The 27,343-nt window shown below is 45.0% G+C and overlaps 1 protein-coding gene across 1 annotated transcript in view; it reads right to left on the bottom strand.

Moving 5' to 3' along the window:
* The window catches only part of ARHGAP35 (Rho GTPase activating protein 35), a 149,265-nt gene extending 121,922 nt beyond the window's left edge, over positions 1-27,343 (bottom strand). Inside the window, exon 1 of the mRNA XM_030941930.1 lies at positions 27,139-27,343. The gene's annotated coding sequence lies outside the window, so the exon portion shown is untranslated. The remainder of the gene's footprint in view (positions 1-27,138) is intronic.

The raw sequence follows: 27,343 nt of genomic DNA, 5'->3' as shown, positions 1-27,343 counted from the left end.
GTCACAGCTTCTATTTTAACTTCTTACTTTGGAATAATTTTAGATATACAGAAAAGTTGCAGATGTTACAGAGTCCTCACATACCCTTCACCCAGCTTCCCCTAATGTTCACATAACCATGATGTATTTGTCAAAACTAAGAAATTAGCACAAGAAACTAAACTACAGACTTTCAGATTTTACCAGTTTTTCCATTTATTGCCTTTTCTGTACCAGGATCCAATCCAAGATCCCACATTCCACTTAAATTCAGAGGTTTTTAAAAATTCCTTTCTTTACTTCAGAGCACCACGCTTTTATCATTTTCATCAGTTTCCATGTATGCTTGCCCATCCCCCAACTTCCCCAACTCACTGAGAAGGTAAATATATCCTTTCAGTACCACAATAGAAGGTACCAAGCAGACATGTTTCTGCTTTTTCAGTTTTGCTAATAGTAAATCCTCTTTAATCTCTCTCTCTTTAAAGATCCCAACCACCCCCAGAAAAAGTCAAGACAAAATCACCTGAATGCTCAATCCATCCTTAAAATTCTAGCAAAATCATCCGGGATTTGGGAAAAAAGAAAACAGTGATTCATCCCCTTTCCCACATTTTCACCAAGGATTCTTAAGCATTAGGATAGAAATTCAATCGTATCGCAACAATCATTATAAAGACACTTTACCAGTATTAGTCATACTTCTTTCTGTTACATTTATAACCTACGTTCTAAGCCTCCTCCATTCTCCTAAAACTCCCAAATCTACAACAACCTTGAGTAAAGCCCGATTTCTAGAATCAAGGGTGAATCCTGTGCAGGGAGGAAGACTTTAAGGAATACTTTAACTTTCCTTGTATTTCAGCTAGTGAAAGCATTCAACAAATACATAAAGAGCACAGCCCTATGTCAGAGTCAGAAGTAGGAAAAAAAGAAAAGAAAAAAAAAATAACCTCCCTTAGGGAGCATAGTTTATATCTGCACTGCTTCGGCCATTTAAAGTTAAACTAGGCCGGGCGCGGTGGCTCAAGCCTGTAATCCCAGCACTTTGGGAGGCCGAGACGGGCGGATCACGAGGTCAGGAGATTGAGACTATCCTGGCGAACATGGTGAAACCCTGTCTCTACTAAAAAATACAAAAAACTAGCCGGGCGAGATGGCGGGTGCCTGTAGTCCCAGCTACTCGGGAGGCTGAGGCAGGAGAATGGCGTAAACCCGGGAGGCGGAGCTTGCAGTGAGCTGAGATCCGGCCACTGCACTCCAGCCTGGGCGACAGAGTGAGACTCCGTCTCAAAAAATAAATAAATAAATAAAATAAAGTTAAACTAATAAATAATTAAATAAAAATTTTAAATTTAGTTTCTCGGCCCCACTAGCTACATTTCAAGTAGCAACACATGACTGGTGGTTACCATAATGAACAACGCAGAAAGTTATATTAGACAAGGCTGATGTAAAAGAAGACCTTGGAAACAGAGAGGAGGCATTTGAAATGAGCAGCATTAAGGCAAGCACTCCAGGATGGAGGACAACAACATACACCACTGGCCTCCCTGCAGCATCATGCAATACCCAATCTCCAAGGCTCTTCCCCGAAGTCAGAAGGAGGCATTAGAGAAATGAAATGGGTGACAGGCTTTGATTGAACTTTAAGATAAGCTTAGATAAAAATACCCTAAAATGAAAAAATCACATTATAAAAATCTATTTACAGCTGGGTGCAGTAGCCACCTCAGCAGTAACTCAGGAGCCTGAGGTGGGAGGATTGCTTGAGCCTGGGAGTTAGAGCGCAGCCTGGGCAACATAGCGATAACTCATCTCTAAAAAGGTAAAAATTAAAAAACTTAAGATTAAAAAAATCCAACTAGGACCTCACTAAAAAGGTGGAGGGGAAAATGCAACTGGAAATAACTGCTAGATCATTCTGGAAATCTTTAACAAGTAAGCTAAACTAGAGATCAAGAGGACAAACCAAAGAATGTACTATGCCCATCCAAATACCTTCCAGTGAGAGAAACATTTCCCAATGATCAAGGTTAGTATGTGAAATCACAGGCATTAACCCCACATTAATAAAAACAAGTAGGGCCAGAGAGAGAGGAGGGAGGTGAGGAGAAGAGAGAGCACACAAACCCAGACTAGTACTTTCTAAGTGGGGGGTAGTTTATTATTTTGCTTCATCTGAATCCTTCGTTTACCTCACCTAGCATATATGGCCTTAGTTTCCTATTCTGAGTAATGGGTACAACAAGGATAGTACCTACTTAATTGGATCATTATGTGGATTCCCTGAGTTAATACACGTAAACTACATAAAACAGTGACTGGCATATAGAAAAGATTAAGGAAATATTTGCTATTATTATTGCAAGAGTCACAAACTATCTCTGAGGATCTAGTCTCACTTGTCCAAAAGTAAAATGATTTCCCTAAGGGTGAGCTCACAGGGGAATGAGATGTTGTGTTGACTATAAAAAGAGGCACTTTAGAAAAGTCCAATCCAACCTAAGCTGAAACATCTTCCAATCATGTCCTGTGAATTATTACTGATAATGTCCAAAGCCATGAGGACAACTGAAATAACTTCTGTAAGCTTTAGGATTTAGATATAGAACCCTGGGGTAGGCACAGTGGCTCAAGCCTATAATCCCAACACGTTGGGAGGTCAAGGCAGGAGGATCACTTGAGACCAGGAGTTTGAGAGCAGCCTGGGAAACATAGCAAGATCTCATCTCTACTAAAAATTTTAAAAAGTAGCCAGGCACGGTGGGTGCATACTTGTAGTCCCAGCTGAGGCAGGAGGATCATGTGAGCCCAGAAAGTCGAGGCTGTAGCAAGCCATGATCATGCCACTGCACTCTAGCCCTTAAACCTGTAATCTTAGTACTTTGGGAGGCCTAGGCAGGGGGACTGCTTGAGCCCAGGAGTTCAAGACCAGCTGGGGCAACATGGCAAAACTCCATCTCTACAAAAAAATACAAAAGTTAGCCAGACATGGTGGCACATGCCTGTAGTCCTAGCTACAAGCAACACTGAGATGGATCATTTGAGCCCAGGAGGTTGAGACTGCAGTGAGCTGTGAGCATGCCACTGCACTCCAGTCTGGGCAAGAGACCCTATCTCAAAAGAAAAAAAAAAAAAAGGATATTATCATTATTTTATAGATGAGAAAACTAAGGCCACAAAAAGTCAAATAGCTGGCCTGTGGCAGAGATGAAGAGCAGCTGGAACACATACAACATTTTTTCAACTCGCCATCTTATATTGGTGCAGTTTATGGTGCCCCAAATCAATTGTAATATTAACAGCAAAAATCACTGCTCACAGATGACCATAACAGAATAAATGCCTGTGGCAGTTTTCCTCAGCCTATCTTTAAAATGAGAATTATAAGCATATACCTACATATGTCCCTATAAGGCAGCTAGTTTCCTCGGGAAGGGATATCTTTTATTCTGAAGTTAGATCCTTTTCTGTTGTTGTTGCCCAGGCTGGAGTGTAATTGGCACAATCATTGCTTACTGCAGCCTCCAACTCCTGGGCTCAAGCAATCCTCCTGACTCGGCTTTCAAAAGTGTTGGGATTACAGGTGTGAGCTACCATATCCAGCCTAGATCCTACTTTTTATGAAATAATGGTGGGAATAATTTTTCTTTTTTAAATGCTCTCCTTGGCAAAACGAAAAACCAGTAAACTCGTATAGGCATACTATGTTTTTTTGAGATGGAGTCTCACTCTGTCACCCCGGCTGGAGCGCACTGGTGCAATCTCAGCTCACTGCAACCTGTGTCTCTCAGGTTTAAGAGATTTTCCCGCCTCAGCCTCCCAAATAGGTAAGATTACAGGCATGCGCCACCATGCCTAATTTTTTGTATTTTAGTAGAGATGGGGTTTCACCATATTGCATAGGCTGGTCTCGAACTCCTGAGCTTAGGCAATCCACCCACCATGGCCTCCCAAAATGCTAGCCACCGCATCTGACCGGCATAAGACGTTTTATTGCCATTCCTTTTACTGCGCTTCAGATACTATGTGTGTGTGTGTGTGTGTGTGTGTTTTTAATTGAAGGTCATTGGCAACCCTGCCTTGAGCAAGTCTATCAGCACCATTTTTCCAATAGCATATGCTCACTTCCTGTCTCGATGTCACATTTTGGTAATTCTTGCAATATTTCAAACTTTTCCATTATTATTCTGTTATGGTCATCTGTGAGCAGTGATGTTTGCTGTTAATATTGCAATTGATTTGGGGCACCATAAACTGCACCAATATAAGACGTATAAGACGGCAAGTTGAAAAAATATTGCATGTGTTCTAACTGCTCCTCATCTCTGTCTCTGTTCTCTGAGACACAAGGATGTTGAAATCAGGCCAACTGCCCGGGCATGGTGGCTCATGCCTATAATCCCAGCACTTTGGGAGGCCAAGGGCGGGTGGATCACCTGAGGTCAGGAGTTCAAGACCAGCCTGGCCAACATGGTGAAACTCTGTCTCTACTAAATGAAAAATACAAAAATTAGCTGGGCATGGTGGCGCATGCCTGTAATCCCAGCTACTAGTGGGGCTAAGGCAGGAAGATCACTTGAACCTGGGAGGCAGAGGTTGCAGTGAGCCGAGACCGTGCCACTGTACTCCAGCCTGGGCAACAGAGCGAGACTCTTTAAAAAAAAAAAAAAGAAATTACGCCAATTTATAATCCCACAATGGCCTCTAAGTGCTCAAGTGAAAGGAGGAGTCACATGTCCCTCGCTTTCAATCAAAAGCTAGAAATGATTGAGCCTAGTGAGAAAGACATGTCAAAAGCCAAGAGGGGCTGAAAGCTGGGCCTCTGGTACCAAACAGCCATGTTGTCAATGCAAAGGAAAAGTTCTTGAAAGAAATTAAAAGTGCTACTCTAGTGAACACATGAGTAATAAGAAAGTGAAACAGCCTGCAGCCATAAAAAACAATGAGTTCATGTCCTTTGCAGGGACATGGATGGAGCTGGAAGCCATCATTCTCAGCAAACTAACACAGCAACAGAAAACCAAACACTGCATGTTCTCACTCATAAGTGGGAGTTGAACAATGAGAACACATGGACACAGGGAGGGGAACAGCAGGCCTGTCGGGAGGTGGGGAGCAAGGAAAGGGAAAGCATTAGGACAAATACCTAATGAACGTGGGGCTTAAAACCTAGATGACAGGTTGATAGGTGCAGCAAACCACCGTGGCACATGTATACCTATGTAACAAATCGGCACATTCTGCAGATGTATCCCAGAACTTAAAGTAAAATTTAAAAATAAATAAATAAGGCCGGGCGCGGTGGCTCAAGCCTGTAATCCCAGCACTTTGGGAGGCCGAGACGGGCGGATCACGAGGTCAGGAGATCGAGACCATCCTGGCTAACACGGTGAAACCCCGTCTCCACTAAAAAATACAAAAAAATTAGCCGGGCGAGGTGGCGGGCGCCTGTAGTCCCAGCTACTCGGGAGGCTGAGGCAGGAGAATGGCATGAACCCGGGAGGCGGAGCTTGCAGTGAGCTGAGATCTGGCCACAGCACTCCAGCCTGGGCGGCAGAGCGAGACTCCGTCTCAAAAAATAAATAAATAAATAAATAAATGAATAAATAAATAAAATAAAGTGAAACAGCCTATTGCTGATATGGAGAAAGTTTGACAGGGTGTAGTGGCTCATGCCTGTAAACCTAGTGCTTTGGGAGGCCAAGGCGGGACAACTGCTTGAGGCCAGGAATTCAAGACCAGTGTGGTCAACATAGGCCGATACTATCTGTACAAAAAATAAAATAAAAATTAGCCAGGGATGGTGGCACATGCCTGCAATCCCAGCAACCTGGGGGGTTGAGGTGGGAGGACTGCTTGAGGCTGGGAGGTTGAGGCTGCAGTGAGCCATAATAATGCCACTGCATTCCAGCCTGGGTGACAGAGTGAAACCTTGTCTCAAAAAAAAAAATTAAAAAAAAAAAACAGGAAAGAAAAATGAAGTTTGTTTGAGTGGTCTAGACAGAAGATCAAACCAGCTACAACATCCCCTTAAACCAAAACCTAATCCAGAGCAAGGTCCTAACTCTCTTCAATCCAATAGGGTTGAGAGGTGAGGAAGCTGCAGAAGAGAAGTTGGAAGCTGGCAGACTGGTTAACAAGGTTTAAGGAAAGTAGCCACCTCCATAACATAAATGTGCAAGATGAAGCAGCAAGTGCTGATAGAGAAGCTGCAGCAAGTCATCTAAAGACCTAGCTCACCTTGATGAAGGTGGCTACTGTAGACAAAACAGCCTTATGTTGGAAAAAGATGCCATCTAGGACTTCCAGAGCTAGAGAGAAGTCAATGGCTGGCTTCAAAGCTTCAAAGGACAGGCTGACCCTTGTTAGGGACAAATGTAGCTAGTAACTTTTTAAATTGAGGTCAATGCTCATTTACTATTCAGAAAATCCTACAGGCCTTAGGAATCATGCTAACTGTACTCTACCTGTGCTCTATAAATGGAACGAAGCTGGGATGACAGTACATCTGTTTACAGCATAGTTTACTGAATATTTTAAGCCCACCATTGAGACCTACTGCTTGCAAAAAAAGATTCTTCTCAAAATACTACTGCTCATTGACAAGGCACCCAGTCATCCAAAAGCTCTGATGGAGATGTACAAGATTAATGTTGTTTTCCTGCCTGCTAACACAACATCCTTTCTGCAGCCCATGGATCCAGGAGTAATTCAGACTTTCAAGTCTTATTACCTAAGAAACATATTTCGTAAGGCAACACTGCCATAGTGATTCCTTTGATGGATCTGGGTAAAGTCCACCTTCTGAAAAGGATTCACCATTCTAGATCCCATGATCCCATCAAAAACATTCACTTAAGCCAGGCACGGTGGCTCATGCCTGTAATCCCAGCACTTTGGGAGGCCAGGGTGGGTGGATCACGAGGTCAGGAGTTCAAGACCAGCCCTGGCCAACATGGTGAAACCCCACCTTCACTCGAAATACAAAAATTAGCCGGGCATGGTGGCATGCACCTGTAATCCCAGCTACTCGGGAGGCTGAGGCCAGAGAACTGCTTGAACCCGGGAGGTGGAGACTGTGGTGAGCTGAGATCGCGCCACTGCATTCCAGCCCAAGTGACAGAGTGAGACTCCATCTCAAAAAAAAAAAAGGAACATCCATTTGAGAGGCTGAGGCAGGAGGATCCCTTCAGGCCAGGAGTTCAAGACCAACCCAGGCAATGTAGCAAGCCCCCATCTTAAAAAAAAAAAAAAAAAAAAAAAATTAGTCCAGCATGGCAGCATATGCCTGTAGTCTCAGGTACTCGGTAGGCTGAGACAGGATCCCTCGAGCCCAGAAGTTCAAAGTTGCAGTAAGCTATGATCACACCACTGCATTCCACCCTGGGTGACAGAGCAAGACCTCATCTCTTAAAAAAAATAAAAAGAAAAAGAAGATTCACGAGTCATGAGAGAGGTCACAATATCAACATGAACAGGTATTTGGAAGAAGTTGATTCTAACCCTCACCGACGGCTTTGAGAAGTTCAAGACTTCATTGAATGAAGTCACCACAGATGTGGTAGAAAGTGAACTACAATGGCCGGGCGCGGTGGCTCAAGCCTGTAATCCCAGCACTTTGGGAGGCAGAGACGGACAGATCACGAGGTCAGGAGATTGAGACCATCCTGGCTAACATGGTGAAACCCCGTCTCTACTAAAAATACAAAAAAAACTAGCCGGGCGAGGTGGCGGGCGCCTGTAGTCCCAGCTATTCGGGAGGCTGAGGCAGGAGAATGGTGTGAACCCGGGAGGCGGAGCTTGTAGTGAGCGGAGATCCGGCCACTGCACTCCAGCCTGGGTGACAGAGCGAGACTCCATCTCAAAAAAAAAAAAAAAAAAAAAAAAAGTGAACTACAATTAGAAATGGAGTTTGAAGATGTGACAGAATTGTTGCAATCTCATAATAAAACCTGAACAGAGGAGGAATTACTTTTTTTTGAGATGGAGTTTCACTCTTGTTGCCCAGGTTGGAGTACAACGGCGTGACCTCAGTTCACTACAACTTCTGCCTCCTGGGTTCAAGTGATTCTCCTGCTTCAGCCTCCCAAGTAGCTGGGATTACAGGCATGCACCACCATGCTTGGCTAATTTTGTATTTTTAGTAGACAGGGGGTTTCTCCATGTTGGCCATGCTGGTCTCAAACTCCTGACCTCAGGTGACCCGCCCACCTCAGCCTCCCAAAGCGCTGGGATTACAGGCATGAGCCACACGCCCAGCCAGGAATTGCTTCTTATTGGTGAGCAAAGAAAGTGAATTTTTTTTTTTTTTTGAGACAGTGTCTTGCCCCATCGCCCAGGCTGGAGTGAAGTGGCGCAATCTCAGCTCACTGCAACCTCCGCCTCCAGGTTTCAAGCAATTCTCATGCCTCAGCCTCCCAAGTAGCTGGGATTACAGGCATATACCACCGTGCTGGCTAATTTGCGTATTAGTAGAGATGGAGTTTTACCATGTTGGTCAGGCTGGTCCCTAACTCCTGGCATCAAGTGATCCGTCCGCCTCGGCCTCCCAAAGTGCTGGGGGTTGGCCACTGTGCTCAGCTATTATTATTACTATTATTATTTTTGAGACAGAGTCTAGTTCGGCCACCCAGGCTGGAGTGCAATAGTGTAATCTCAGCTCATTGCAACCTCCGCCTCCTAGGTTCAAGCGATTCTCCTGCCTCAGCCGCCTGAGTCGCTGGGACTACAGGTGCTCACCACCATGCATGGCTAATTTTTGTATTTTTATTTATGTATTTATTTTGAGATGGAGTCTCACTCTGTTGTCCTGGCTGGAGTGCAGTGACATGATCTCGGCTTACTGCAACCTCTTCCTCCCGGGTTCAATTGATTCTTCTGCCTCAGCCTCCTGAGTACCTGGGATTACAGGTACGTGCCACCACACCTGGCTAATTTTTGTATTTTTAGTAGAGACAGGGTTTCACCATGTTAGCCAGGAAGGTCTCTATCTCCTTAACTCATGATCAGCCTGTCTTGGCCTCCCAAAGTGCTGGGATTACAGGTGTGAGCCACCGCACCTGACCATTTTTGTATTTTTAGTAGAGACAGGGTTTCTCCATGTTGGCCAGGCTGGTCTTCAACCCCTGACCTCAGATGAGGTCACCTCGGTCTTCCAAGAGCTGGGATTACTGGCATGAACCACCATGCCTGGCCCGCCCGGCAATTTTTTAAGATGGAATCTACTCCTGGTAAGGATGCTGTGAACACTGTAGAAATGACACCAAGGATTCAGAGTATTACATAGTTTAGCTGATAAAGTAGCAGCAGGGTTTCAGAAGATTGACTCTAATTCTGAAAGAATTTCTATTGTGGATAAAATGCTATCAAAGAAATCTTTCATGAAAGGAAGACTCAATGAATGTGGCAAACTTCACTGTTGCCTTATTTTAACAAACTGCCACAGCCAGCCCAACCTTCAGTAACCACCACCCTGATGAGTCAGAAGCCATCAGCATCAAGGCAGGACCCTCCACTAGCAAAAAGGTTATGACTCACCAAAGGCTCAGATGATCACTAGCATTTTTTAAGCAATAACGTATTTTTACAGGAGGCTGAGGCCAAGGAATCACTTGAGCCCAGGAGGTTGAGGCTGCAGTGAGCTGTGACCACACCACTGCACTCCAGGCTGGGCAACAGAGTGAGACATCTCAAAAACAACAACAACAAAACAACAGCAAAAAAGGAAGTTGGGGGAGCTGGGCACCGTGGCTCCTGCCTATCAACCCAGCACTTGGGGAAGCTGAGGTGGGCAGATCACTTGAGGCTAGGAGTTTGAGACCACCCTGGCCAACATGGCGAAACCCTATGTCTACGAAAAATACAAAAATTAGTCAAGCATGGCGGTGTGCGCATCTCTAGACCCAGCTACTCCAGAGGCTGAGGCACAAGAATTGCTTGAACCCGAGAGGCAGACGTTGCAGTGAGCCGAGACTGCACCACTGCACGTTAGCCTGGGTGACAGAGCGAGAGTCTGTCTCAAAAAAATAAAATAAATATTAGGTCAGGTGCGACGGCTCAAACTTGTAATCCTAGCACTTTGGGAAGCCGAGATGGGTGGATCACTTGAGGCCAGGAGTTGAGACCAGCCTGGTCAATGTGCAGAAACCGCATTTTTACTAAAAATACAAAACATGTAGCCAGGTGCGGTGGTCTGCATTTGTAGTTCCAGCTACTCAGGATGCTGAGAGAATTGCTTAAATCTGGGAAGTGGAGGCTGCAGTGAGCACCACTGCACTCTCTAGCCTGGATAACAAGAAGACTCTGTCTCAAAAAATATATATAAAAAATAAAAAAATTTAAGCCGGGACCAGTGGCTCATGCCTGTAATCCCAGCACTTTGGGAGGCCAAGGCGGGTAGATCACCTGGGGTCAGGAATTCGAGACCAGCTTGGCCAACATGATGAAACTCCATCTTTACTAAAAATTCAAAAAATTAGCCAGGCATGGTGGCAGGCACCTGTAATCCCAGCTACTTGGGAGGCTGAGGCAGGAGAATTGCCTGAACCCGAGAGGCAGAGGTTGCGGTGAGCTGAGATGACACCACTGAACTCCAGCCTGGGCAACAAGAGCGAAACTCTGTCCCCCTCCTACAAAAAAAAATTAATTGATAAAATATTTAAAATTTTAAAAAGGTATTTTAAAATTTATATACCCTTTTAAAGACATAATGCTACTGCACACTTAGACTACAGTATGGTGTAAAGATAACTTTTGTTGTTGTTGTTGAGACGGAGTCTCGCTCTGTCGCCCAGGCTGGAGCGCAGTGGCCGGATCTCAGCTCACTGCAAGCTCCACCTCCCAGGTTTACGCCATTCTCCTGCCTCAGCCTCCCAAGTAGCTGGGACTACAGGCACCCGCCACCTCGCCCGGCTAGTTTGTATTTTTTTAGTAGAGACGGGGTTTCAGCATGTGAGCCAGGATGGTCTCGATCTCCTGACCTCGTGATCCCCCCGTCTCAGCCTCCCAAAGTGCTGGGATTACAGGCTTGAGCCACCGCGCCTGGCCGGTAACTTTTATTTCTTAATTTTTTTTATTATTACTTTTTGAGACAGTCTTGCTCTCGTTGTCCAGGCTGGAGTACGACGGCATGATCACGGCTTTCTGCAACCTCCACCCCCCAGGTTCAAGCAATTCTCCTGCCTCAGTCTCCCAAGTAGCTGGGATTACAGGTGCCCACCACTATGCCTGGCTAATTTTTGTATTTTTAGTAGAGGCGGGGTTTCACCACTTTGGCCAAGCTGGTCTCGAACTCCTGACCTTAGGTTCTCAACTCACCTCCGCCTCCCAAAGTGCTGGGATTACGCGCATGACCCACCACACCCGGCCAAAACATAACTTTTTTTTTTTTTTTTTTTGAGACAGAGTTTTGCTCGTTGCCCAGGCTGGAGTGCAATGGCACGATCTCGGCTCACCGCAACCTCTGCCTCCTGGTTTCAAGTGATTCTCCCGCCTCAGCCCACTCAGTAGCTGGGATTACAGGCGCACGCCACCAAGCCTGGCTAATTTTGTATGTTTAGTAGAGATGGAGTTCCTCCATGTTAGTCAGGCTGGTCTCAAACTCCTGACCTCAGGTGATCCACTTACTTCAGCCTCCCAAAGTGCTGGGATTACAGGCATGAGCCACTGCGCTCGACTAAAACATAACTTTTATATGCACTGGGAAACCAAAAAATACGTGACTGGCTTTATTGCCGTATATGCTTTATTGCAGTAGTCTGGACCTAATCCCACACTATCTCTGAGTTATGCCTATATTTATTTTCCTACCACTATATTCTTTAGCTGTTCTCTTAAAGCCAAGTCCGGCCACGTTGCTCACACCTGTAATCCCAGCACTTTGGGAGGCTGAAAAGGGAGGCTTGAGTCTAGAGTTCAAGACCAGCCTGGGCAACACAGCAAGTCCCTGTCTCTGTGAAAAATTAAAACATTTAGGCTGGGCACGGAGGCTCACCCCTGTAATCCTAGCACTTTGGGAGGCCGAGGCGGGAGAATCAATGGTCAGGAGTTCAAGACCAGCCTGGCCAATATGGTGAAACCCCGTCTCTACCAAAAATACAAAAATTAGCCAGGTGTGGTGGTGGGTGCCTGTAGTCCCAGCTTCATGGGAGGCTGAGGCAGGAGAATCACTTAAACTGGGAGGCAGAGGTTGCAGTGAGCCGAGATTGCACCACTATACTCCAGTCTGGGCAACAGAGTGAGACTCCATCTCAAAAGAAAACAACAACAACAACAACAAATTTAAAAAAAATTAGCCGGGCTTGGTGGCATGCACACATCTGTTGTCCCAGCTACTCAGAGGCTGAAGCAAGATGATTGAGCCTGTGAGGTAAGGCTGCAGTAAGGTGTGATAATGCCACTGTACTCCATGGAGCATGGGTGAGACCCTGTCTCAAAAAAAAAAAATTAAAAAAAAAAAAAAAAGCCAGGTCCAGGTAGGGCAGCACTAATAATGACATACAGTAAGCATATTAACTAGCACAGTTACCCTATGAGTAAACATTACCATATTCTCCTTTTTAATAGATGACGTGCCTAAGGTACCAAGAGTTTAAAGGGCCTTGTCGGAGGGTGCAGAGCAGGTAAGAGGTGGGACTGGGACTCAAACCTAAGCCATGTGTCATGATGAGAAAAAGAGTAACGGAGGCCTCAACAAATGTGGACAACTGCTATTTGGCCTATGACCTGGTGTTAACATTTAGGTGTATGAGACACTTTCTGATAAGACCTTCAAACTATCTGCTACCTGGGGGCAAATTACAAGTTGTACAAAGACCAAGAGATAACAAATCAATAGCATGTGCTGCTCCACTGATCCAAAATTTCATCATGCTGTCTTTGCAGCACTCTCACATGCTCACTTATCTGAACATTTTAATTACCTAATTGCTCTCTTTCATTTTTCCAGCAAAATCAAAGGTTACCAACTTCAGTGTTATGTTTACTCTTGGCATTTAGTTCTCAAAAAATAAAAATAAAAAGACCGTGGCAAGCAAAACAGGTATTTAAGCCCATTTTATAGACAAGAGAACTTGTCCTAAGTCACAAAGTTGGTAAGATGCAAATGAAAACTAACAATAGATAAGTTTCTTTCCTCTACATGGCTTGAGGAATCCCAAGAATCTGAAGACTGAAAGGCGACAGACTTCATCTATTCCAGGGTTCTCTCATTCAGAAACTCATACCTTTATTCAGCGAAGACTGAGCTCCTACTGACCTGTCAGGTCATGTTCTAGGTGATGTCACAGAACAAATGGAGGAACAAAAGACAAAAATCTCACAGAGCATCCAAAATGCTTTATTTTGCAATTTCTTCCTGATGCCTGAACACCAACCTCCTTGAATTGAAGATCTGTTACTCTCCCCAACAACAGAAAGAATGATCAGTAAACAAACATTTAATAGATGTATGTGTAGACGTCTTGTTAAATAAAAACAATAAAACCAAATGGGGTAAACTTTAAAATTATTGTTTATTTAAGACAAAACGAGACCGGGCGCGGTGGCGCATGCCTGGAATTCCAGCACTTTGGGAGGCCCAGGCAGGCGGATCAAGAGGTCAGGAGTTTGAGACCAGCCTGACCAACATGGTGAAACCCCATCTCTACTAAAAATGCAAAAATTAGCTGGGTGTGGTGGCGTGCACCTATAATCCCAGCTACTCAGGAGGCTGAGGAAGGAGAATTGCTGGAACCCAGGAGGCGGAGGTTGCAGTAAGCCAAAGATCGCGTCACTGCACTCCAGCCTGGGCAACAGAGCAAGACTCCAACTCAAAAAAAAAAAGACAAAACATAAAACATGAGCTTGGATCACTTCCTTTAAAAGTTCTTTTTCATAATAAGATGAAATCGGTCTTCCTAGTCAATGCATTCTTGCATTGAAATGCTTAGTCATACATAATTCTTTAAGATAAGATCAAGGAAAAATAATCAGGCCACCGGCCTTCTAAATTTTTTACATTCTGCGAAAGAAACAGGGTGTTCCTTGTGTTACCTGTAAGGGAAGAATTGCTTTTGTTTTATAAACGGCATATAAATTCTCCGAGAGAGGAGGAGGCATGTTTTGTGCACTGTAAACCTTGTGGATACCCATACCTCTACCTCTATCCTCTGAACTACAAAGAACTAGTTCCCTCTTCTGCTCAACACTTTTGCTAAATTATTTAAATGAAATTAATTAAAGACAGGACTTCAAAATAGGACTTTGGGAAAAAAAATTTTAATAGCTTAGCTTAGCCGGGCAAGGTGGCTCACGCCTGTAATCCCAGCACTTGGGAGGCTGAAGTGGGCTGAGGTCAGGAATTTGAGACCAGCCTCACCAACATGGAAAAACCCTGTCTCTACTAAAAATACAAAATCAGCCCAGTGTGGTGGTGCATGCCTGTAATCCCAGCTACTCAGGAGGCTGAGGCCGGAGAATCACGTGTACCCGGGAGGTGGAGGTTGCAGGGAGCCAAGATTGTGCCATTGCACGCCAGCCTGGGCAACAAGAGGAAAACTCCGTCTCAAAAAAAAAAGCTTAAATATTAAATTTAAATCTTATTAAAATGTTTTTGGCGCATAAAAGGGAACACGTAACTAATTTTATAGCCATTCCCAACTTCGACGAATGGCTTTTTTTTTTTTTTTTTTTGAGATGGAGTCTCACTCTGTCAGCCAGGCTGGAGTGCAGTGGCACAATCTCAGCTCACTGCAACCTCCACCTCCTGGGTTCAAACAATTGTCCTGCCTCAGCCTCTCAAGTAGCAGGATTACAGGTGCCTGCCACCAAGCCTGCCTAAATTTTTTTTGTATTTTTAGTAGAGATGGGGTTTCACCATGTTGGCTAGGGCAGTTTTGAACTCCTCAAATGATCCGCCCACCTCGGCCCCCCAAAGTGCTAGGATTACAGGTGTGAGCCACTGTGCCCAGCCTGCTTTTTTTTGAGACAGAGTCTCACTCTGTCACCCAGGCTGGAGTGCAGTGGCGCGATCTCCGCTCACTGCAAGCTCTGCCTCCCGGGTTCACGCCATTCTCCTGCCTCAGCCTCCCGAGTAGCTGGGACTAAAGGTGCCTGCCACCACGCCCGGGCAATGTTTTCATATTTTTACGAAAATACTTTTAGTAGAGAGGGGGTTTCATCGTGTTATTGATCGAGGATGGTCTCAATCTCCTGACCTTGTGATCCGCCCACCTTGGCCTCCCAAAGTGCTGGGATTACAGGCGTGAGCCACTGCGCCCGGCCCTGCTCCTTTCTCTTAAAACAAGCACACTTCGGGGATTAGAAGAGAACCTTGTTTAAAGATAACCAAGGGTTCAGCTCTATCCATCTACCATGGAGTAGATTTGAATTATCTTCATCTCTGGGCTGAGATCACACTGGGCGAAACCATTCTGGAAAGTGTGTAAAAAAAGCATTCTGGAAACTGTAAAGTCGGCCAGAAAAGGCAGTAGGGAGCAGAGACTCTGGGCCAGTCTGCTTTGGGGACCTACTAGCCATGTGGCCTTGGGCAAGTCCCCTCTCTGGAACCTCGGTTCCTCATCTAGAAGGTGAGAATACCACCTACCCCAAAGGGTTATTGTGAGGAGAATATGAGATAATGTTTCGTAGTCTTCTGGTACGTAATAAACAGGTCACTGTTATTATTTGGTAATATTATTAGTAATTAATTTGATTATTCTCTAAGAAAGGGTGAATATCTTACCTTCAAAGATACTAGAGTCCAACAGATCTTACCATGGCTAATTTATTGCTTTTTGGCTCAATTTTTCCTTCATATATTTATAAGAAAAGCCAAACACAAGACGACCACACTACAAAAAAAAAAAAAACTTGTTTAATCTTTTTTTCCCTGAATCAGAAATCGTAAAATCATTGTGGAAAGCTTGGGAAAATTCAAAAAAAAGTTTTAATCACCCATAATCCTACACCACAGAGTTAACTAATAACACTCCAGCATATTTCTTCCACTTTTTCGCATATATATTTTAAAATAACTGGACTCATGCTGTTTATAGTTCTATATCCTATTTTTTCCCACATTTAATTTTATTTTGTGTGCACTTTCCCATATCAAGTATTCTCAAAAACATCCTTTTTTAATGACTCCATAACCTTTCCATAAAGCAAACCATTCCCCTAAGGTTAAAACATTTAGATTTTTTTTTTTTAATTTATAAACATCCATATAGTTAACATAGTTAACATTTCTTTTGTATACAATCTTGATTCACATCTCTATTTCTCAGTCCCTATAGATTTTTTTTTTTTTTTTTTTTTTCTGTGAGACAGAGTCTCACTCTGTCGCCCACGCTGGAGTGCAATGGCGTAATCTCCACTCAATGCAACCTCTGTCTTCTGGGTTCAAGCGATTCTCCTGCCTCAACCTCCCGAGTAGCTGGGATTACAGGCACCCGCCACCATGCCTGGCTAATTTTTTGTATTTTCAGTAGAGATGGGGTTTCACCATGTTGGCCAGGCTGGTCTCAAACTCCTGACCTCAAGAGATCCGCCCGCTTAGGCCTCCCCGAGTGCTGGGATTACAGGCATGAGCCACTGCACCCGGCCCTCTATAGATTCTTATAAGTAGATCAAGGATTGTATGTTTCTTAAAACATTGCTGGACGGGCACGGTAGCTCACGCCTGTAATCCCAGCACTCTGGGAGGCCGAGGTGGGCAGATCACCTGAGGTCAGGAATTCGAGAACACCCTGGCCAACGTGGTGAAACCTCGTACCTACTCAAAACAACAACAACAACAACAACAACAAAAAACAAATATATATATACACACACATAAATATATTACAAAAATTAGCTAGGCATGGTGGTGGGTGCCTGTAATCCCAGCTACTTGGGAGGGTAAGGCAAGAGAATCCCTTGAACCCGGGAGGCGGAGGCTGCAGTGAGCCAAGATTACGCCACTGCACTCCAGCCTGAGCAACAGAGCAAGACTCTCTCTTTGAAAAACAAAAAACAAAAAACAAACAACAACAACAACAACAAAAAAAAAACAGGCCGAGTGCAGTGGCTCACACCTGTAATTCCAGCACTTTGGGAGGCCAAGGCAGGTAGATCACATGAGGTCAGGAGTTCAAGACCAGCCTGGCCAACATGGCAAAACCCCATCTCTACTAAAAGTACAAAAATTAGCCAGGCATGGTGGCACGCGCCTGTAATCCCAGTTAATGGGGAGGCTGAGGCAGGAGAATTGCTTGAACGCAGGAGGCAGAGCTCGCAGTGAGCCGAGATCATGCCACTGCACTCTAGCCTGGGTGACACAGCAAGACTCCATCTCAAAAAACAAACAAATAAAACATTGTTGAACTACTTTCCTGAAAGTTCACACTAGTTTGCAGGCCTGATAGTAATTTCAATACCAGTTCCATTTCACTCTCATCAGCATTGACGACTATCTCTTTTCTTTTAATTTCCACAAACAGAGACCAAAATAATCTGGAATTACAACACGAGTAGAAAAGATCTGTTAAAAGAATGCTTTCACACTTGTGATAATTTATGCAATGAAATCACCGCTATCTCATTCTTTATCAGGTATTTGACCCTGCCCAGATGGGTAAAGTTAGAAACATCCTACATGTTCACATTTGTATATTAAAGTAATAATTGAAGTGCCTTACATAGACTAGACTCTCAAATAATTTCCAGCTCAGTAAGAACTATGTAGAAAAGGGAATCATGCCCCATCATATGAAAAAGGGGCTTGTACAACATGCAAAAAATTCAGAAATGGACACTTAAGATTTATGTACTTTTCTACATGTAGATTATACTTTAATTTTTTAAGAAAAAAACTTAAAAGGGGATTTGTACACAAGAAAATATATACACCTTGTATATACATAACATCAAATCATAACAACTTTAGCTAAGGCTGCCATTTTTTAAGCCTTTGTGGTTATTGAGTGGCTACTACTAGGTACATGCCAACAGCCAAGACCCACTCCACAGCAGTCAGGAGTCTTCTCTTTTTCCTCATTTATCAAAGGTTTTATCTATATTCCTCAATTGACTGACCAATCAGAGGAAGAAATTTCTTATACGTTGGCAGCATTAAAAAATGTACACAGTGGGCTGGGCGCGGTGGCTCAAGCCTGTAATCCCAGCACTTTGGGAGGCCGAGGCGGGCGGATCATGAGGTCAGGAGATCGAGACCATCCTGGCTAACATGGTGAAACCCCGTCTCTACTAAAAAAATACAAAAAACTAGCCGGGCGAGGTGGCGGGCACCTGTAGTCCCAGCTACTCGGGAGGCTGAAGCAGGAGAATGGCGTAAACCCGGGAGGCAGAGCTTGCAGTGAGCTGACGAGCTGAGATCCGGCCACTGCACTCCAGCCCGGGCGACAGAGTGAGACTCCGTCTCAAAAAAAAAAAAAAAAAAAAAATGTACACAGTGATTTCAGGCCATTAAAAAGGTTACTATAATATAATAGCAGCATCCACCAGCCTCTACCTACAACGTTAATAGGCATTTCTGAAAAATAAAGATCTAGTGATACATTTTATCACCAATCATTTAGGTAAGCTATTCCCAGTGAAATAATTCCCTTGAAGTGAAAGCTACTCTAGCAGAAGATGCAGATTTCAAGAATCTAATAATCTTGTATTAATGCAGTGCTGACTTTCATTTGTACACAATCAATTTGTTACTGAACAAAGAACTCTTTTTAATTGCCCATGGCAATTAATGGTAATCATTTTCCTTTGTCTCATTCCTAAGTAGTGCAGGCTGCAAGAGATAAAGCCACAGTTTTGACCTTTCTTTTAAATGAAAATGAGGAAAAAGTACAATGCAACTATATACATACACAAACACACAATGCAAATACATATACACACACATACACACACACACATATACATATATATAATTTTTTTTTTTTTTTTTTGAGACAAGGTCTCACTTCATCACCCAGGCAGGACTGGAGTGGCGCGATCATGGCTCATTACAGCCTTTACCTCTGGGGGCTAGGTGTTTAGGTGATCTGCCCACCTTGGCCTCCCAAAGTGCTGGGATTATAGGCGTGAGCCACCACACCTGGCCAACTATATATATACACCTCAGGAGGCTATTAGCTATAACTAACCAGCATACTTTTAGACTAACATATTTTTAAATGCAAAAAGTTACTAAATAAAGTATCATGGCCCTATGGAGAGGCTCAGGCCTGTAATCCCAGCACTTTGGGAGGCCGAAGCATAAGGATCACCTGAGGTCAGGAGTTCAAGACCAGCCTGGCCAACATGGTGAAACCCCATCTCTACTAAAAATACAAAAAACTAGCCAGGCATGGTGGCGAGCGCCTGTAATCCCAGCTACTTGGGAGGCTGAAGCAGGAGAATCACTTGAACCTGGGAGGTGAAGGTTGCAGTGAGCTAAGTGAGCACCACTACGCTCCAGCCTGAGTGACAGAGGAAGACCACGTCACGAGAAAAAAAAAAAGTATCATAGTGAGCTCCACATAAATAACTCAAGAGGAAAGATGTATTTCTATCTGTATGTTTCTTTTTTGTATTTTTAATTGTAAATTTACAAATTGTAGTTGTATATATTCTGTGCATATATTTTTAGTTGCCTACCTAAAGAAATATCTCAATTTGTAGCTACCCAAATACTTTTCTACTTGCTGAAAAAAATGTAGATTTAAGGAGTTATTACATGACCAAACATCTCTACCTTCTTCCTGTTAGACTAGTTTACTTACAGTTTTGTTACACCTGTGTTTGAATCCAGGTCAGAAATAAAATGCTCAACTTTTCCAAATATGCTGGCTAAAAAGGCAAGCTGGTACTTGTGGTGTAGATTCTTTTCAAAATACTGTGATACGGAACCTACTGTGTGCTCAAATCTCTGAATATGAAAGTCTTCAAGACTATTAATACAGGATTATGTCCCAAGGAGCCAGATACCAATCAGAATAGTCTATTCAACATTTACTTCCCTTCACCCTATATAGTTAACTGTTTACAACTGACTATAAATTCCTTAAGGTGATGAACTATGCTAATTATTATACGCCCAGAGAGGCAACGTAGCCTAATAAAATAATCACAAATTTTGAAATCAGACAGATCTGGATTCTTAACACTGCCTTACTACTTATTAACTGTGTCACCATGATCAAGAAATTTATAATACAGCAAGTACGTGGATTAAAGTATCCTGGGCCAGGGCCAGGCGCAGTGGCTCACGTCTGTAATCCCAGCACTTTGGGGGGCCAAGGCGGGTGGCTCACCTGAGGTCAAGAGTTCGAGACCAGGCTGGCCAACGTGGCAAAACCCCGTCTCTACTAAAAATATAAAAATTAGATGGGCATGGTGGGCGTGCGCCTGCAATCCCAGCCACTTGGGAGGTTGAGGCATGAGAATAGCTGGAATTCAGGAGGCAGAGGTTGCAGTGAGCCGAGATCTCGCCACTGCACTCCAGACTGGGCGATAGAGCAAGAGTCCGTCTCAAAAAAAAAAGAAAGAAAGAAAAAAAAAAAAGCTGACCAGGACAGCACACCCTCTAAGCACTTAAAGTCTGCAAATGGCCATTACAGTTGGTACAAACATCTAAAAAATAAAAAGACTCTGGCACCTGTTTCATCTTCTATCAACACAGATGCAATGGGGGCCTACCAAGTACAAAGTATTCTGCTAGGTGTGGTGGGAAATCAAAGATAATGTAAGAGGCTCCTCATCCTCAGGAGTTTACTGTCTATCTACAGAGAGATGACAATCTATTATTAGCCACAACATAAGGCAGAATGGGAACTAACTAGTATAATCCCTTCATTTTTCAAACGAAGGAAATGTAGTCCAGAGAAATGAAAATGATTTGGCTAGTTACATGGCTAGTAAATGGCAGGGCTAGGGCTAGAACCCAGGTTTCTTCAACATTCTTTACATCATAGGAAGTTGCCTCTCAGTTGTTCAAATTCAATTACCAATTTACTACAGTCGCCAGGATGAGGACATCATCCAAGTAAGAATGCAGAGATATTAGGAGAGCAAAAGGGGCAGAAAATACCTACAGATCTATAATACAACAGTCACAACTGCTGCAAAGTGCATAAAAAGAAAATGTTTGTTTCAATAAAGGAAAATGAGAGAGATAGGCAAGTCTGGCTATTTTCAACTAAAATAAATATTACTTTCCTGTAATGACACTTCATGGCTGAAAGTATCTGGTTCTCTGCTAATACATGAACTTAATGGCATTTCTCAATATCAGAGAAGCAAATAAATGAAAATTAGATTGACAGATGCCAAAAGTTATCTTCAAGAATTCTTCATAGATGAAGCCTGATAAAGCATTGGATCAAAACTTAAATAGAAAGAAACTTTCGGGAAGATGAACATGAATTATTTGTTTGCATTTCTTAATGCCAGGAATACAAGTGCTATTCAGAACATTGCTGTTTGAGAGCCTAGGTCAACAATGACTCAGCTTGAAAAATTCCATATTGTTTTTAAAAGAGATATATGGTTTTAGTTATGTAGCTAATATAATCTGGGTAATCCCATCCCCCTAAATTATAAAGTAATTTCCATGTGAATGGTTGAAAAACAGGCAGTGTTTCTTTTATATCTGAAAAAGTATACAACAAGGGTAATCCAGTTCATTTTACTGCGTCTCCCAGGGAAAGAGCGCCCTACACAAACTCCGGGTTACAGGACTTGATGACAGGCAGTTGGGGATTGGCAGGTGAGGGAGGAATCAAAGAGCAGCAACAGGAGCTTAGTCCTAAGCCCCAGCTCTAACTTGGTTAAGTGACCCAGGACAACAAGAATGTACAATCAGACCTGGACAGCACACGAGGCTTCAGACTAGGAAGGTGAAGCCCAGAGAGGTAAAGCAATTTGTTCAAGGTCCCAACTAATTAGGACAAGGCCTAGATCAGAAGGCAGGTCCCCGCCCTTATATAAGTTCAGTACTTTTCTGCTGTGGCAGGAAGCCTGTCACAATGCGTTATGCCAGCCTTCCATTCCTCCATCTGTAAATGAGGAGGCTAGACCAGGCACGGACTTTCACACTGAGTTCCAATGAACACAAGACATCAAAGGAGGTATTTCTGCTAGTCACCTTCTCTCTTCATGCAAATAATCTCAATTTTAGCCATTTTATAGATCGTGAAAAAGAAATCTTACCAACTGGACATCATGGATAGTGCCGTGATGAATAACAGAAGATTTTCTTAAAAAAGGAAAAAACAGGTCAGGTGTGGTGGCTCATGCCTGTAATCCCAGCATTTTGGGAGGCCGAGGCAGGTGGATCACTTGAAGTCAGGAGTTCAAGACCAGCCTGGACAACATGATGAAACCCCATCTCTACTAAAAATACAAAAATTAACCTGGCATGGTGGCGCATGCCTGTAATCCCAGCTACTTGAGAGGCTGAGGCAGGAGAATCGCTTGAACCCGGGAGGCGGAGGTTGTGGGGAGCTGAGATTGCGCCACTGCACTCCAGCCTGGGCAACAAGAGTGAAACTCCATCTCAAAAGAAAAAAAAAAAAAGTCACGATGACTGTGTAAATCAAGACATTGTTTGTTTAGACTGCCAGGTGGTGACTGACAATAGTCATAGCAGATCACAGGAAGACCCTGCAAGCAGCCCAACACCTCTTAGGAGACCACAGTGGACCAAAGATGGGAAGCAGACCAGACTAGACGGAGACCAACAGCCACTCCAATCTTTTCAATCTTCAACTATATTGACCTGATGCCTCACCTCCTCACATGCAGACTCACCAAACATCTATCAAGCTATGGTTTACTGTCACCTGTGCAGCCCCCACCCCACCCAGGCTGTGTCCTTTGCCAAAAGTCACCACCAAGGTCCATGGATCTGCCCATGAATCTGCACACCGACAACTTCTTTCAACTTCTTCTCTTCTGGATCAAGAAGAATGAGTATTTTCTGATTTGTCACTGTCCTAAATATGTCAACCTTCATCATGCCAAGGAAAATGGGGGGCAGGTAAAAAGGGGGGGGCATGACCAAAAAAAGGTTAGTTGAAAACAAGATGATGACTTAAACGAGGAACTCTGATCAGATTAGTTTTTAAAAGTCTTTACAAAGATTTCCTAGGCAGGGCAAGAGCCCTTGAACACATGTCACTACATTGAAAGCAGTTGTCTACTGCCATCTCCTGCTCCAGCCCCCCGACTCCAAATGGCATATTAACTGTGCCAGAAGGCCAAGGCTACCACCTTACATTTCTGTAGCATCCAATTCCATCATGAAAGCAAATGTCAATGCTGGAGTTGGGGCCTCTGCTGGCCTCAGAGAAATCTGACAGTCTTTAAGAACATCGGTTAGCAGTGCAGGTGGAAAAATCAGCTCTTTATTCTGTGTTTCCTCTCTCCCTATTATGTAAACTTAGGCTTTTGGCATGCAGGACCTTTTTATGCTGCCAATGATATTAAAACTCGGGGACACACATTTAAGCAGTACTGCATACACAGTTGTTTTTATTCTTAATTATCTGTCACTTCTATATTAAGAATAAAAAACAAAACAACCATTGATACTAACATGGGTAACACAAACTCTAAGATAAATTCAGGAAATTAATCATGATATACAAGGCTAAAAATTCACCAACGGAAATGAATCAAAAATCTTTAAGTCAATAATGGTGAAAACCCATGCCATACATAGATCATTAAAATTACCAGATTCTGTCAGAAAATTTTAAAAAGTTCAAGGAGCCATACAGATCTACCATCAGCCCTCTTCACTGTCTCATATACAAATGCCCTAATATTTGATGAGTGAATGGTCCAGTGAATGTTTTTTATTTCAAATGTGTCCACACAGAATTATTTCTAAATAAGTACTAAAATAAACAAAGTTTGATCATAGCTCAGTTAAGAAAGTCCTTCCAGTAAATGCTCCTTCACAGTTGGATGGCTACTTTAATATACAATTGCCCTAGGCCACAGCAGGGAAAAAAAAATCAGGCTTTTGATTTACTTAAGAAATAAAATAAATAAACCTAGAACATGCAAAAGATCCCCTTTCCCAAGTTAAGGAAGGAAAATGGTTGGATAGATTTTCTGTAAAAACCACCTTTACCCCTGAATGAACTTCCTAAATCCGCCCCCCCGCCCAACCATATAGTCATTAAAGAAAATCGCTCAGGAATGGTAGCTAAGACGCATTTCTCAGATAATAAGACTAAAAATCCAATCACATCCGCCAGTTCCTGGCACCCTTTTCTAACTCTACCAAACCAGGTCACTCAAAAAGCTTAAGGAATGTCAGTGCCCACCCACACACCTCTTGTACACCAATGAGCCCCAGAATCTAGCATGGATCTGCCCAGAGGCACTCAGCTCCTGTGGCAGGGAGAGCCTGCAATACCAGAGGGCAGAAATCTGAGTGACACTTGGCACTCTCTCTTTCAACAAACAACCGCAAAGTGCTTTCCAAACCCAAGCCCTCACCATTTTGAAGACCAGGAAGCTGGAGCCTTCCCTGGAGCAGAGGTGAAAAAGAAATAAGCCCATCTTCCCCATCCCCTCCCCCAAGGTCACACTGCAAACCAGAGGCCATTAGGGAAGGCAAGACTGTACCTTCCCTAGGTCCAAGTGTGGCCATAACCCCCAGTGGGATGGGGAGAATCCGAGAACTGGCATTCCCCCAGCTAGAGGTAAAACAAAATGACTTGTCAGCTGGGGGAAAAAAAAACACACTCCTAGGGGTGCTGGCTTAGAGGTGGAATAGGAGAGAGGGTACTGTATGCAACCACTCAGAGAAGGAAAGAGGGAAAGTGAGAAAGAGAATAAAGATCTGTGAGCAGCTGTAATCCCCTTTTCCAAAGGACACAAAGCTGCAGAGCCCAGAGATCGGAAGGGGGAGAGCAAACAGCAGAGAAAACAAAATGGGGCAATGGAAAGAGATCTACCTCCCCCCACACTACTAACCTAGTAGAAGTGGGAGAAATGGGGGAGACACTCCCAGACTCCAGAGAGCAGTAACAATCAACCAGTCCCCACCTATTTACCCAGATCTCTCAGGATCCCTGGGGATAGAACCCTCAGGGTTAGGGCGCAGAGAGAGATTCTGCAGTCTCAGAGCCTGAGAGCCTAAGGCCCAATCCAGCCCCTTTGCCTCTGCAGCAGAGGGATGGAGAACAGAGAAAGACATGCCTGAAAGGGGAAGTGCTCAATGGGGAATGGGTGGGCCACGGGTGGTGAGCTGCGATGAGCAGGTCTGATAGGAACTAAATGGGAAGAGAAGGAGCCTGCCAAGATACAAGGGGAAAGGGGGAAAAAAAAAAAAAGGTGAGGAAGGAAACAAGTTCAAGAGGAACAGAATTGGGAGAGGGATATCAAAGGGGAGTAAGGGGAGTGAGAATCTATCACAGCACTGAGGCAGCTCCAAGAGGAAGGTGGGGGGATACATAGGAAAAAATGATTAAGAAGACATCTTAATGTCACAATCGGAGGGAGTGAGAACTCCAAAAGAAGACAAGAGGCAGGGCAGTGGAGGGTGGGCAAATAAAGCAGAGTGAAGGGTGAGGGCTGAATCAAAATGGTGGGGGGAAGAGAATGTCATGTGGAAAACTTAAGACTCGGGAGGGAACAGAGAGGGGACACAGCGACAAGAACCCCAGTGTTAAAAGACCGCTCCAAGCGCGGACGGCAATACAGAAGTTAAAAACTGGTCTAAAAATATGCGGGCAAGTGGACAGCTCCGAAGGAGCCGAGCTGGGGAGGGAAACACTAAATAGAGGATGGGGCAGAATTGAAAAAAACGAGGAGAAAGTGCAGGTACAAAATGGATCTAGGGGCAGGTCTGTGAGATGCAGAACGGGGAAGGGGATGGGTGACCAGCCGGGAGGTATCAGAGGTATAGTGACGTTAAAGGGTATGTCTAAGGGCTAAAACGGGGAGGAGAGGAGTTGGAGCAAAGGGGACAGGAAGCAGTTTTTAGGCAGAGAACTGAAGGAGAGACAGGCCAAAGAAAGGAGTAGCAAATGAATGCAGTAGCTCAGAGGAGTGCCAAAAAGGAGGTGGGGGAGAGAGGAAACCTCCAAGAGAACACTGGGGCTGAAACTGAAGGCAGTCTGAGTTAGGGACAGATCAGTTGAGTGAATAGCAGAAATGGGAGACCTGCAGAGTCAGAGAAGCAGGAGGAGGCTGCTTCTCGGGAAGGCAGAGTCAGAAGCAAGCAGGTGAGGGGAGAGCAGCAAGATCTGAGGTCGGGCAAGGGGCAGAGCTGAGAGGCAGAAAGGCATGGAAGAGAGGAAAGGGTCTGAATGGCAAACGTAACAAGAGCTGAGAAGGGGAAGAGGCAAGCGCGGTGCAGCCAAGCCCGAGGGGATCAGGGGAATGAACTGGGGCACGGAAGGGTCAGAAGGCCAGCCGAGGGGCATCCCGGGGTGCAGCAGGCTCTGTGAGAGAGCAGACAGAAATGCAGATAGTAGGGCCCACGAGGGAACCGGATTAAGTCCAAGTGGAAGACCTGGGGCAGCAGTGCCTGGTTGAATAGGGGTCTCAGATGGATCTCCAAGGGGTTGGAACCGCAGGTCCTAAAGGGACAGCTCCCAGGGTGCAACATATTCTGAGACAAGAATAATAGCACAGCAGGTAGGTCAAAGAAGGGGCCGAGGACAGATCTGAAGGGTGGTGAGAGCAGAATCGAGAAGAGGCAGAAGGGTCACGGATCTCAAAAGTGGGAGCCACAATTAAGGGATGCAGAATGGTCAATGAGGAAAAGGTGGGTCCCAGGAGCACTGCAGAGCCCGGGAGGAGCGAAGGGCATTATGGAGGGGTGGAAGAGGGAAGGGGGTCGCAGAATTGGAGCGGGTTGGCTGAAGTCAGGGAGGCTCTGAGGCAGACACCGAGATCCCAACGGGTCGGGGGTGGGGGCGGCGGCGGGGACAGCAGGGCTGGGGCGGGCAGGGGTAGGTCCAAAGGGCAGAAAGGCCCCACGGGCCGGGCCGACGCGCGAAGCGACGGGGACGGCGGGGCCCGGGGGGGTGGGGGGCCGCTCCTCCCCTCCCCCTCCAGCTCCTCCATTGTTCGCGGGCTCCGGGCCCCGCCGTCCCCGCCTCCCCCTGGACCCCGCAGCGGGGCGGCGCCCGGCCTCGCCGCCCGGGGCCCGTGAGCTCGCGCACTCACCAGCTGGGCGCCCTCAGCGCGGCCCCGGCCTCCAGGATCCCGGCAGCAACGACGGGGGCCCCGGCGCCATGTTCCCCTGCTCCTAGTCCAGCGGCGGCTGAGGCGGCGGCGGCGGCGGCTCCGGCGGCGGGGGGCCGGGCGGACCCTCCCTCGCGGGTTCCCTCCTCCGCCTCCTCCACCTCCTCCTGCCGCCGCGCCGCGGCTC

Source organism: Rhinopithecus roxellana, chromosome 12 (genome assembly GCF_007565055.1).
Source record: "Rhinopithecus roxellana isolate Shanxi Qingling chromosome 12, ASM756505v1, whole genome shotgun sequence".
NCBI lineage: Eukaryota > Metazoa > Chordata > Mammalia > Primates > Cercopithecidae > Rhinopithecus > Rhinopithecus roxellana.
This window is presented reverse-complemented; position numbering and strand designations above follow the sequence as displayed.